The sequence below is a fragment of the Anopheles funestus genome, chromosome X (genome assembly GCF_943734845.2).
Source record: "Anopheles funestus chromosome X, idAnoFuneDA-416_04, whole genome shotgun sequence".
Lineage (NCBI taxonomy): Eukaryota > Metazoa > Arthropoda > Insecta > Diptera > Culicidae > Anopheles > Anopheles funestus.
The window spans coordinates 19,548,871-19,561,730 of record NC_064597.1 but is presented as its reverse complement, the minus strand read 5'-3'; the positions used below and the strand labels follow the sequence as shown (position 1 = coordinate 19,561,730).

The 12,860-nt window shown below is 41.7% G+C and overlaps 1 protein-coding gene across 3 annotated transcripts in view; it reads right to left on the bottom strand.

Annotated features, from left to right (window-relative positions):
* Positions 1 to 3,126: 3,126 nt before the first annotated feature.
* The window catches only part of LOC125769083 (uncharacterized), a 447,410-nt gene continuing 437,676 nt past the window's right edge, over positions 3,127 to 12,860 (bottom strand). For all 3 annotated transcript variants that reach the window (XM_049437520.1, XM_049437539.1, XM_049437566.1), the window contains one exon: positions 3,127 to 4,597. The gene's annotated coding sequence lies outside the window, so the exon portion shown is untranslated. The remainder of the gene's footprint in view (positions 4,598 to 12,860) is intronic.

Here is a 12,860-nt window from a genome sequence, read left to right as displayed (position 1 = left end):
TGTCGATTTACTCAGCGGACACATGTTGGATTTGTGTGATTCTGCACACTTTACGCACACAGGGGCGCGATAGCAGTTTGCTTCACCATGACCATATTTATGGCAATTGTGACACTGGATGGGTCCTCGTTTGTGAGAGTAGTATTCGAAGTATACTCTGTGGTGGTTTACCACCGGTACTTGTTTTAGTTCCGCAAGCGTTATTGAAGCTTTGGCGAAATGTAATAGGTACATTGCCTGGTCATCGTACTTCTTTTTCCGTATATTTAACGTTTTAACTGCACATGGTTTGATGTTACATTCCGCTAATGCGGCCGTTACTTCTTCTATCGGCATTTAGGGGAGACCGAATAAGACAACTTTCGTTGTGCGATCTTCAGGCAGTTGATGTGTATAAAACTGAATCTTTTGTGCCTTAAATAAATCGACGACTGTTTTAAAGTCGTCCGCATTTGTGACCTTCACAGTTATGCCATTTGCAGTAGTATTGGTGGTGTACTTAACGACGCCCGAGGAAACGATTTTTTGGTGAACTACACCGACGGATGTACCTGTTACTATTATGGGAGGTATGTGAAGATCCTTCTTCCTCATAGGAGTATTATTTGATAAGGAAGGACCTTCCTCATCGTCACTTAGAAGCTCAAACGAATTGCTCACCGTCACAGCATTCGTTGGTGTAGGCTTTTTTGGCTGGCCCGTTCGATGGTATTGAGCCAGCGACAATGTAGTGGTGCCACATTTTGACATGCTTCTTTTGCTTTGGCCCATCTCTGTGGGCCGATCACAGCTTCTCTTACGAACACGAACGGTACTTTTTTTTATCCTTCACTTGTATTTCTCTCGTAGATGAGTTGATCTCGATAGAGTGCGTCCGGTCAGCTCGGAGGTTGACAGTGAACTGTTCGCGAATTGCGTGTGAAATCCATTGTGTACCACTAAATCAGTTATCGTGTTCTTGTACGTTTTGGAGCCACTCATATAAATCGTTAAAGCGATTTGTGTCCTTTGGTGTTCTTCAGTTGAGTGTCGTGCAAAATGGCGGTTAATGAGGAAGAACCTTTCGAAGGTTTTTCAGATGTCGCTGAATCTGCAAACACGGTGCGGCGCGCGCTGTTTTGTGATGTGCTCGATGCAAAACGTGAGCGTGATCGTATTGTGCGCTCGGTGCAAAGGATGGATGAATTTCTAGCGGAATATCAGGAAAAGGATTATCCGGAATTGACACCGCGTATTGAACTCTTGAACGATCGTTGGGGGGAATATCAAGTAATTGCTAAAAAGATAGGCGCAAAAGAAAGAACCGAAGAAAACGACGCAATATGGAGAGCTCAGTAGTTCAATTGAAAGGACAATTCCTGCGAAAATTAGGCGAAGTGGGTGATATGGCGCGAATGAAACCAGAGCAGGACAGCAGTACAAGTGACGCGGTTCGGCTTACTCGCTTAACACTACCTGAATTTTCTGGGAAGTATGACGATTGGCTATCCTACCATGATATGTTTGTTGTGACAATACACGACAATAAATAGCTCTCTTCGGTGGAAAAAATACTTTACCTGAAAAGATCGCTCAAAGGGGAAGCATTAAAAGTGATAGATGCATTACCGGTTTGCAATGCGAATTATGAAGTGGCGTGGGCTGCTTTGAATAAGCGTTATGCCATTGAGTATATTCTGAAAAAGCACCACGTAAATGCAATGTTGCTATGGCCACAAATAAAGACTGCGAACAATGCGAACATCCATGGGCTGATCAAATGCTTCGAGCGCAATCTGGAGATTTTGCAACATCTTGGTGAAAGCACCGACCAGTGGGGTATTCTGTTGGCACAAATCATTATTTCCAAGCTGGACACAAGCACGCAAAAAAATGAGAACGGCGTGTGGAAAAGAACAATGAAAATTCGGTATGCGATTTATTGAACTTTTTGCGAGCCCAGACGCGCGTCATGAACGCTGTTGCTGTCGACAAACCTAAGGCGACGGGCAAAGTCGTCAGTGAACGTCGTGTTGCGTCGAATGTGGCGGTGGAAGCCAAAGCATAAAGTGTGATGGGTCACACCTGATAGACAATTGTGATACTTTCCGTGCATTAACTGTGGGACAACGGCGTGAAATATTGTAGTTGAAGGAAAAAAGCTGTGCTCTAATTGTCTAAAACCCGGGCGTCTCGCGTGAGATGCACTGTATGCAGTAGAAAGCATCATTTTTTGCTGCATAGTGAGGACAACGTGGCAGCAAGAGCCACTCTAGAAGACACACCAAGTCAGAATGCGGCAGTTAATGCGTCAGCCGAAGAAGGATATGGAACTGGTTTTTGTCGACCGCTATAGTCAACGTGAAAACTAGCGGTGGTACAGCGTTTCTCGGACCAATTAGCCTGTTCGGCGAAGAAAATAAACTTTGATACAATGATATTAAACTCCATGGAACGTCAATGTGAACACTGGTTCCTCAATTAACCACCTCGACAATAAAATTAAAATGGCGCGCAGATCAATTGGAACACCCCCCGGTGTGCAGAGAGCGAGAAGAACGGACCATTTCGGTCCGTTGACGTGTAGTTTCGGTAAAAGTTTAGGAAAAAAATTATCACTACGGTTTTTCTCTCCGAAACTTGACTATTTTGAGAACTGATCCGTGTAAAAAGAAGGGTTCTTTGATTGTATGTGTAAACCGACAGAGTTTGCTCAAGGTAGAATTATTTGCATCTCGTCCTGAACTGTTCATCCTGCCTCCTTCCTCTAGCGTTAAACCCACATTGTGAAAGGCTCAGTATGCTGTGCGCTAAATCCAGGATGGACGTGTGTGGGACTTAGAAAATGTTGAACCTGTTTGTGCGTGTATGATGCGCGGAGGATTGCAAATGTGCGCATTAGCTTTGTGCAGTGCAATATTCAAACAAGTGTGGCGATTTAATTAGAATTTATATGCCTTTTCAAGCCATTAACGTGTGGTGTTAGTTCTTGTTGTTAGTTCCCTTCACTCCGTGCTTGCTTCGGCAAGCGCATTGAATTGAAGTGAGGAAAAAAACTTTCGGTACATGTTGTGGAAACTTCTTCGCTTTTTTACACGCCGATGAATACAGTTGGTGTTGTGTATTGTGTGTGAAATAGTGATTACCCAATGTGCAATTCAACCACGCCTGCTAATAAATACTATTGCCGCTATGTTCTTACCTACAGGCGAAGTGAGATAAAAAACGTGCACATACGCATATACACGGTACGCTGTCGATCCCAATTAGCCCTTTCTCCCTCTACCTCACTAACGATCATCCTGCTAAAGCGAGAATGCGCGTTGGGATCGACGTCTATACGCACTAACACATTCAAAAACACCATGCGTGTATACAGCGTACGAGCGCCTGCACGATCCTAGGGGCGTGACGCGGGTCGATGTGGAATCCATGTGGAACGCATCGGGATTGCTCGCAGCGTACGGGCGCATGCACGATCCTGGCGGATGAATATGGAAGCTTTCGAGTCCATGTGGAATCCTGTCGGAATCCATCACAGCGTCCATGTGGAAAGCAACGCTAGCCCTCGCAGTGTACGGGCGCTTGCACGATCCTTACGGGTGAATGTTTAATGCCGGTGAATGAGTCCATGTGGAAAGCAACGCGTCCGCATCGTACGGGTGAATGATGAATCCTTATGGGTCAATGTGGAAAGCTGCAAGACCGCTCGCAGTGGACGGTGTTTTGGTCGCGATGGTCGTAGCGTAGCGTGCAAAAGCGCGTTCAGTTTTCTTCATTTATTTGTATTAAAATTATTATTTATTTACAAACCACCGATTACAATATGTTGGCCACACTTTGGGCTAATAGTTGCAAGATTTTCCCGTGAGATATTTAAATAAAATAGTATTATATTTCAATTACAAAAACGAGGTATTTTTCGCTACAATTCTATGCCTTGCTTTAGCTATTTCCTCGCGGCCGTCCGTAACGGCTTTGGTTTTTAGCGAATAACTAAAAAAGTTGAAGAGCTAGACAAAAATGATGTTCTACAAAGTTGTAAAGAATAACATTTTGCATCTTTCAAAGATTTTTATAGATTTTTATACAATTGATTAACCATGTTATTTTGATTAAATATATCGGGGATTGCTTTAGCGTCACAAATTTAATTTTTAAATTCTTTCAAACATACGATTTAGATAAAAGTGTAAAGGACAGTGTTAACCTACTTATGAACAACTGTTTTGAAAAATTTAGGGCTTTTAAACAGCTTTTAAATTGATCGTTCACTGCCTGTAGTCCCATCGTGCGACACCTAATCGACGCATCCTTTTACATTCATATTCTTTACCTATGTTTAGCCGGTAAGCATTTCTTGGCCAAGCAATGCTTTGTGGTATGACTCAATTCTCACCAGAGGTATTCGGTTTCCCCTAGTCGCACCTACATAGCATCCTGTGTTCATTACCTGGCTACAACAACCAGTAACACCTTCCGCATGTATAGGCGCGTAGCGACAACGAACAGTGCTAGTTACCTGTCGTCTGTCTGAACGCTCATGGGGAAAAAATAGCACGTGTAGCAGCTACCTCGTATTTCTGTGTGTTTAAAGAAATTTTCCATAAAACCACACCTTAAGGGTAGTTAAAAAGGTCCAAACAGCGTCTAATATTTTTTATCGGAACGGTGGTATGGTAGGAAACAAACCTGTCATGCAATATTTTTCCCCAAAAATATCTAAAAGCACGAAAGAATTATTTTTTGCATCATACGTGCAGTGAAATCCATTCCCATTCAGCTTCATTTATATACGGTACACAACGTACCCCCTCGACGACTGGTCGGATGGCGCAAATGTAAGCATGATTTTCTTCTACACCAATTTCTAATCCAATGTTCTCTATCATTTCAGCAAAAGCTCCAAGGAAGTTGTATGGGGAAAAAAGATTCTCTCACGCTCTCACGAGAGAGTGAATTTGAGGAACCCCCCTGGCGTTTTTATTTTCTGGAATTCATTTATTTTTTTTGCTAAAATCCGGCATAGGTCCACACGCTACGAACGCTCGCGGGCGACTGAAGCGGGCGTGGCTACGCGGGGCTTTATATACCAACCCGGTTTGAGTGTGTGCGTGTGGTCGCTAAATGTCTTCCTCCGGGACTCCGCGGTGGATTCCGAACAGACCCGTTAGGGACCATGAGAACAAAAGAAACTCGACCGCATGAACTCGCTTTTGCATGACTGGGCATCCTCGACATAATTCGTACGTGTGAACCGAAGATCACTGCTTGAACCTACACGCACACAACGATAGAAATACGGAGAGCGCAGCTGCAATGGAATGCTAGGGACCCGTGTAACAATTAGAGATGTGCAAAGTGAGTAAGAATGAGATAGTGAGTTGAAACGTTGTATTGAACGAGTTTCGTTCACTCACCACGATGAGTTTTAGCGACTCTTTTTTCACTTACTCACTCCCCTGTGGGCAAAGCTACTCAAATTCACTCGATTTTAGCATGTCGACTCTGTCTCTCCTTCAGTTGAAAAATGCTCGTGCTCCTTCTTCTAGTCCTTCGCTGTTGAAATGAACCGTCTCCTGCGACGCTCTACCTCCGTCTTTCCGCACTGTGCCCACACTTCATATTCGACAAGCGCGGTGCGCACGAGTTTGTGGGTCCGTTGCGGATGGCTTAGCGGAGGGGTCAAGCGATAACGAGCGGAGAAGTGCACATTCGCAAGCACACAGGTAGCGACGCCGTAGATCGTGTTCAGTTTGTGTTATCGTTTTGCAGCGAAAGACGCGTGCCGAGAAGCCATCGATAAATTGCAATATATTTGCTCCAATTCTTTATAAAAGGTAGGTAAATGTGTTTAATTTAGTAGTGTTATGTCAGCTACTTGCTAATAATGATTTTAATTGCAGCTCAACACCACATTTCGAGCGGAATTAAGGAGTACCATCATCTCGCCGTGTTTTCGTTGCAACGAAAAATCGCTGATTGAGGACACCTTGGAGCACACTAGCAGTTGATTGGAGTGTTATAAATGTTTATGGAAAATTAAAATGAATTTACTGTGTGGAATATTATAAAAAAGTGATAATAAAATGTTGTGAAAAAAAATATTTCGTCGTCTTACTACTTTTTTTTGAACACCACTGTACCATTTTGAAGAGAAATCAAATCAAAACACTAGTGACGTCACGATCGTGTAGTTCATTTCGCCTTGTTTTGGTTGTACCTCTAAAGCCAGAACAAAGCGAGAACAAGGCCAAAATTTTGTATGGGATTCTCTCTCAAATTGCCCACAGGGTCATGAGTGTAAACATGTAGCCGTGGTGAGTCGAGTTGCTAAAAGAGTAAATAAGTGAGTTGAAACGAAAATGAATTGAAACAAAAATGAGTTGGTTCCTGGATATGTCCTATTTTTAAAAAAGGGAGATCGTTCAGTCGCGTCCAATTTTCGTGGTATCGCAATCCTTTGTGCTATGTCTAAACTATGTGAATCCATCGTCCAATCGTATATCCTTCCTATAGTGACTAAGTACATTTCTCCCCACCAGCATGGCTTTATGCCTAAACGTTCTACTTGGACAAATTTTATGTGTTTTGTGTCTTTTGTGATGTCCAACATCGTCCGTAAAAGTCAAGTAGACGTAATTTATACCGACTTTAAAGCAGCCTTCGATAGTTTGCCCCATGTTCTACTTTTAGCAAAACTCGCAAAACTTGGATTTGGAAATCCAATTCTATCTTGGTTGGGATCCTTTCTCTCAAATCGATCCTATACAGTTATATTGGACAACTCATTTTCTTCGTCATTTGTGGTGGTCTGGTATCCCTCAGGGAAGTGCACTTAGTCCTATCCTTTTCTACCTTTTTATCAATGACTGCATCAATGTTCTTCCAATTGATGGACATCCCCTTTATGCTGACGATATAAAAATCTTTCTTCCCGTGTCCTCGTCTTCCGATTGTCGATATCTCCAGAGTTTTGTAAACAATTTCTCTCTGTGGTGTGTGTATAATGGGTTGGTGCTCTGTCCACCTACATGTTACCCCTCATTGCCTGAGGAAAACGCTCGTGCCCCCCTTGAATCCAAGACTTATTGTCGACGGAATAAATGTACAGTGGACTTCTTCGGTAAGATACCTCGGAGTTTTGCTAGACCATAAAATGCTCTTTCGAAATCATGTTGAGGATATCTTGACCAAGGGACATTCTCTTCTCAAGTGCTTGTATCCACTGATCTGCCGTAGGTCTCGATTATCAATGGCAAACAAAATAGCAATTTTTAACCAAATATTTATGCCAGTTGTCCTATATGCGAGTCCAGTGTGGGATTCGTGTGCAATGACCCATCTCAGTAGACTCCAGGTTATGCTAAACAAATTGTTACGCATGATAACTGCCACAAGCCGCTTCACGCTGAACACAGAACTATACAAGTTGGCTGGTGTAAAGCCGTTAAACGAAGCCTAGCCGAAGATTGGCTAGCTCTAGATTTCATGACCGATGTGCGGCCTCACCATTCCCCTTGGGTACAATATTTCCGTTACATGAATTATAGCTAGAAGTTTTGATAAGGTAGGTTAGGATAGTTAGGAAAAAAACAAATCATCATCTTCTCAGACCACGCCACAGTGTATCCGCAATGCGACTCTAATGTCAAACTCGTCTTTAAGGCAATTAAAAAACCCATTTTGTAAAGTCATACATGACTGCATCTTAATGTTCTTCTCTCCCGTCACTCACTGTTAACATTGTTCATGGAAATATATTTATATATACATATATGATCTATCGGAGAAAGTGAGTTGTTGTTCTAAATTTAGAAGACTAAAACTAACTAGTTTAATATGCGCATCAATATACATCCCAAATGAATCACGTCAAGGGTCGATCAGGACCCGACAAAAAATATACACAAAACAAGTTCCAAAAGCATTTGAGTATTTTTACACATATGAAATTCTTTGTCATAGTTTTAAAATTGCAGATGTTTGCTTTCTTTCTCTTCTTCCAGGTTTGAATTGTTGGCCTATCCATCAATCGCTCCTGGTACCCTTCCCCTTGCATCAAGTTTAGTCTATTAGATTGCTCATCGACTACTCTTGGCTTCCCTTCCACTCTTCCTCAAGGTGGTCTGTTGGCTTGTCCATCGACTACTCTTGTCTTCCTTCCTACTTTCCCATCCCAAACTCCCGAACTAGGCCGTACCCTACATCTGCTTTAAAATCAACATCAGATACCCTTTCTGCAAGGTATGAATGAAATTTGATACAATGTTATTTACAATTGTGTGCCATATGTTGTTTACTAACATACGATTTTGTATCATTTAGTTCTCTTGAAGAAGGGTTGGCTGATCACAGCGCAATGAATACATACATAATACAAAGCTCAGAATTTCGTGTTGAATATGGTTATTGAACAGGTTATTGAATATGCACCACACACAGAAAAATAAAATACATTAAATTCAGTTCTCAGTTCTAATCTGCATTTGTTTAATTTTCTCACTAAATGGGATCATTCCACAGATCAATTGCTAAATCTTGCGAAGCTCTTGCGAAGTGCTAAAATCCAATATCCATGAAAAAGACAAAGAAATATTGAAACCGATGGAGGTCTTGTCTGAAGCCGCTACTGAATCAGATATGGAATCAACATCTATATCCTGTCGTCAGTTCGGAATCCGTCCCCCCGTAGCAAGGACTGACTATCCGGCTACGTGGTAAAATAAGTCTAGTAAGCCAGAAATGGCCGGCGTGACCTGTAAGGTCGTTAAGCCAAGAAGAAGAATATAGAAAAAGTTCTAGAGTTTTATTTTTACCCGATGTTGGAACATTTGAAACAAAATGTAGTTAATTAACCCTCTATGATGAATAATTGAATAACCGCTTTGCAACAAATTGTTAAGTCTACACTTTGTGTTCGCGCGCTACTCGCGGAACGCGTTATTGCGAGAAATTTTGTATTCTTTGTTACGCGAATTTTAGCTCCTACGTTGTGTTTGGCTTGTAATCTGGTAATGAACTGACGCTATTACAGCAGCGCGATGGCGCTGGTCCTAAACTGCCTTTTCGCCTCGCGCTAAACCATTTTCGCCTCTGTCAAACGTCGTTGTTGTCCTGTCATCAGTGTTGGCAAACAACACTTTTGTTCTGGGCGAACACTTTGTATTGTTAAAGAGATCTATTCTGCTTGTTGGGACCTTATAAAACCAACGACCTGTCTAGTGTTGGAAAAGTTCTTCAAAAAAAAGGATCGGTTCGGAACTCGATTTTTTTTAAAAGTATCGAATCGTGAACCTGGGTTAAAAAAGATCGATTATATATATTTATTTTTTTCCATATAAGAAAAGTTATGCCCTACACATGAACCACAAAGCTTCTTTTAATTACATTTTCTTATTAGTATTTTGTAATTATGGATTTATTTTAATTTTTATAATAATGGTTTATAAATTAATTGTTCGATTTTTTTTTCGGTAGCTCATTCTGCTACTTTTTTCTGTGCAAATATTTCCAGCTTTTAAAAAAAATTCGTTCACATAGCACATAACTTGTTGGAATAAATAAATGGAGAAATATCAATATTGAATGTACTTCGTAACGCGGAAATAAATATTCGATTCTTTAATACGACACATAAGCAATGCTTTAAAGCAAATTCGAGTGTCATCGATATTTGAGATACGCGGATTTCTCTGTAACCTGTAAAAATGTCGGATCTTTGAATCTGACTTGAGTCGAACCTAAAGTATCGTGAACCTGTTTCACTTCAGAAAAAGAATCGAATCGGATCGACCCAGTAAAATATCGGAACTTTTTTGTCAGGTTCGGATCGAATCGTCCGTCTCTAGACCTGTCAGAAGCAGGAGAAAAAAGGATAAAAATAAGAAGGTTGGAAAAAAATGCATAAAGCCGCATGAAACGCCTGCGGAGGGGCAGCATGCAAGTTTTCCGTCCCTTAAGAGCTAGCGTCATATCGCATTGCCATTGCTTCAGCCGCTTAAGAGCTTCTAAGGGACGGTATTAAGCGGCGCCCTTTTATCATGTTTTTGCTACGGGGGTAGTTTAGCGTGGCGGAGTACCATAGACGATTCGGTCAGGCGAATCGGAAGACGATCGTCAACGAGGCTATGCTATACTGGTGCTGGGAAGAGTATGTGCCCGAGTAAAGAGGAATTGTCTCTCATGTCAACTGAGGAAGACCAAACCGAGAAATCCCATAATTGGTGAGTTGCCTTCCGCTCGACTAGCAACTTGAACCCGTCCTTTTTCTTTTACAGGAGTTAACTACTTCGGCCCCATCATGGTTTGCGTGGGTTGACGTTTCGAGAAAAGATGGAGAGTCCTTTTTACCTGCCTCACCGCACGGCCCTTACATATCGACGTCGTGAACTCGTTGTCGACAACGGCGTGCAACTTTCATTAAATCGATTAAAGAGATGGAAGCGACTGCATTATCGAGTCAATGTCTAACAATGTCTAAGACAAAATTGACAACGATATGTGCTAAGGCTAAAGAGCCGCAGATAAGTGTACAACAAAATGCTGCTGAGCTTGTCGTTGTAAACGTCCCTATGGAAAGACATTAATTGAATTTAAATTCCGCGAGAATCATATGTCAGATAGCAGATAGAAGCTACCACGGCTTGAGGCATCCTGCTAGTTTAGTAGCAAAACGTCGAAATAACTAAAGTTCACAACTTAGGGTCTTTCACTTGTTATTTCACAAACAAATATCATTACTTCAGCTGTGATTCAGCGTCGATCGAATGATCGAGATCGATAAGGGTTTGATTTCTGACAGATTGGACGAAGCTGAAATGTCAACAAATTCAGCGTTCGTCACTAGTAGTGTGCGGAAGCTAAAGTTTGTAGTGCTTACGTTTTCTATAAATAATGCTTGATGGAACTCGACTATCGCAGTATAAACGATTTGTTTGCTGATCAATATAAAAAATAATCAATATAAAATCTTAAGCCACATAAAGGTAGTATAGATTCTTATGTGAGGGAATTTGGATTCAAACGGTATAATCCAAAAGTGTTTTCAACCATTATAGACGTCTCAAAAGCAGAGTAGGACCAGCTTAGGATCAGCGTAGGGAATAAGAATCTTTGTTGTTATTTGTTTCGAACCATTTTTATAACTCTTTATCATTTCAGTTGGCTTTCAAATGCTGAAATGGCCTCCACGTGGTGCTGGCTGGCAACTACAATTGTTGCAATAAGCAGTTGCACGACTGAATGTCCAGCACGTAACTTAGTGTTTTTATTTCAAGAGCATCGAGCGTCCCCCTACCCAAGATAAGGCCTCTGTTACCGCCCCTGTGTCCGTCTCTGTGTCCTGGCGTTTGCCCAGTGTGCAGTTGTGCTGCATGGGCGAAGGCAGCTTAGTGCTGTCAGTGTGTGTAACTCTCAGTGTAACATTACAACAACAGTTCCATGAGGGAAAAATTACTAATAAAGCAAAATGTGTAAAAACCAAGCAGCATCCGATTTCACGAAAGTGTTGAACCCTACAAAATTCCGAACCCACAGTTAACATTATCATTTGGTCCTTCGAACCGGATTTGTGGACTATGCAAATCGAACATTATTGGTTATATCACACGGATATAATACGGTATCATAGGAATATGATACGGTATCATAAGCATTACGCCACGTGTAAGCGTTGTAACAACTTCTATCTAACCCTACTCTATGATTTTTAGCTTGGTTTTGGCAAAGAAGGAAAAGTTGTGAAGGATGGCTACAAATGGAAGCCAAACCTTGTTTGCCAAACCGACACGAAGAAATTGTTAGCACGAATTGCCACGATGCGATCACATTTTCAGATTGAAGCACTCGAAGAGTTTATAAACCAGTTCACGGAAAATGATTTCTACAGGTAAACGTTCGATTATCTCAGTTGGAATCATCGTGGACCTCCTTTGAAGCTGCCAATCTCAAGCTGGGGACTTTAGAGGAGGAGACTGCCATAGTGCTTTTGTTTAAAGAACGAAATATGTTGTTTGAGCGTTACTGTAAGGCGAAAGGTTCCCTAACCTCAAAGGTAAAACAATATTCGATTGCATCGGTACCAGTGAACACAGCTGATGTGTCTATTTCATCCTTGTCCACTTACCAACGTTGGATCTACTAACCTTCGACGAGAATACCACCGAGTTAACCGAGAGACTGAGCTTCAAGGATCGACTCATTTCAATGATCGATGCATCCCCCGATCTAAGACCAGACCGGACATGTGGCAAACGGCTGTCAATCGAAGTTTAGGTGCCATAAGTGCGAACAACGGCATCATACGCTATTACACATTCATCAGGCTAAGCTAAGTTTCAACCCTCCATAAATTGATAGTGGTTATCACCGCATGTAACACTAATATCAAAGTGCTATTGCATACGGCAATGGTTCACGTTACATGCGACGACGGCATTGTTTTCAAAGCTAGAGCATTACTGGACTCAGGTTCGATGTCTAACTTTATGTCTACAGTATTATCTAAGCGACTATCCAACAAGATTCACAACGCCAATGTATCGATCATAGGCATTAGTAAAAGCGAAAATCTTATACATCATTCTGTCAATGCAACCATCTCATCGCACGCTGAAAACTTCAGAACAAGACTCAACTTTTTGGTGCTAGTATTGCTTTCGGTGACAAAACGTGTTGTACAAAGGGTTCATTTGTTGCATGCGTTTAGTTGCATTACATTTACTGCACAGCTGCGAATCCAGAATAGGGATAACACAAAGAAGGGGGTATCTGTGCAAAATTTTATTCCCCGGCCTTTGAAGTGAACCGCACCACCAGAACTTGTCCCGGTGAAATTGATCAGTAGAAAATGGAGCAAATTATTAAAACCCTCCAAATCA